The following is a 786-nucleotide window of genomic DNA, read 5'->3' on the forward strand; positions in this document are numbered from 1 at the left end:
TTACGGGTAGGAAAGGCAATCATGCGGTTTTTTTTTTTTTTTTTGTTGCAGTGATATCATGTAACGAAATTTCAGTCTTCCACCTACACAGGGAGAGTTGACCATCGTAATAAAATCAGCATTATTACCGAAAATATAAAGTGATACGTAGTATAAACCTGATATTTACAACTTTTCTCTGCTGTTACCTTAAGAGGCATTGTATGTGATGAAGCATTTGGCTACTTTAAGAGAGTTCGAAAGTGAGGAGGCATGCTGTGACGGAGGTAGAGCATGCTCTCAGTATTCCGTCATGAGCCAAAAATGAATTTAATATTCTAGTCCCGTGATGCAGGATGTAACAGATATTAAGCTGATTAGAACAGAACTTTTTACCTGATGAGAGAATACTTAGAAGAAATATAGACTAGGATTTTCAAAATAAGTAATGATAATTCAGCGACGTGAAAAAGCGTGCATGCCCCGATTTCGTCTGTCTTCAAAAACAACTCGTGTGAAAGGGATAAATTTACATTTTGCGTGAGAAATTCTAGGTGTATGGTCAGTAACATTCCTGTCTCTCGAATTAGGTAAAATGGGACTTTTAAACTGGGGAGAGTCTATGTCGGTGTGGAATTTCAATTAGTTTCAATTAGATGTATACATCGAAGCCGGACATGTTTGTATTAGAGTGCACTGCTGCCGGCGGCACGAGTAGGCACAAGGCTTCTGTCAATGAAAGCCACGGCTTACCCTATGACAAGCGGTTAGATACAAAGAATGCTCCGACCTGTCGGCTCGTCCCTA

General features: G+C 39.7%; 1 non-coding gene across 1 annotated transcript; it reads right to left on the minus strand.

Moving 5' to 3' along the window:
- Nucleotides 1-205: 205 nt before the first annotated feature.
- On the minus strand, nt 206-401 carry LOC124608400. Its single transcript, XR_006979050.1, has one exon. It is a non-coding gene; the product is annotated as a U2 spliceosomal RNA (small nuclear RNA).
- Nucleotides 402-786: the final 385 nt, after the last annotated feature.

Source organism: Schistocerca americana, chromosome 3, assembly GCF_021461395.2.
Source record: "Schistocerca americana isolate TAMUIC-IGC-003095 chromosome 3, iqSchAmer2.1, whole genome shotgun sequence".
NCBI classification, from domain to species: domain Eukaryota; kingdom Metazoa; phylum Arthropoda; class Insecta; order Orthoptera; family Acrididae; genus Schistocerca; species Schistocerca americana.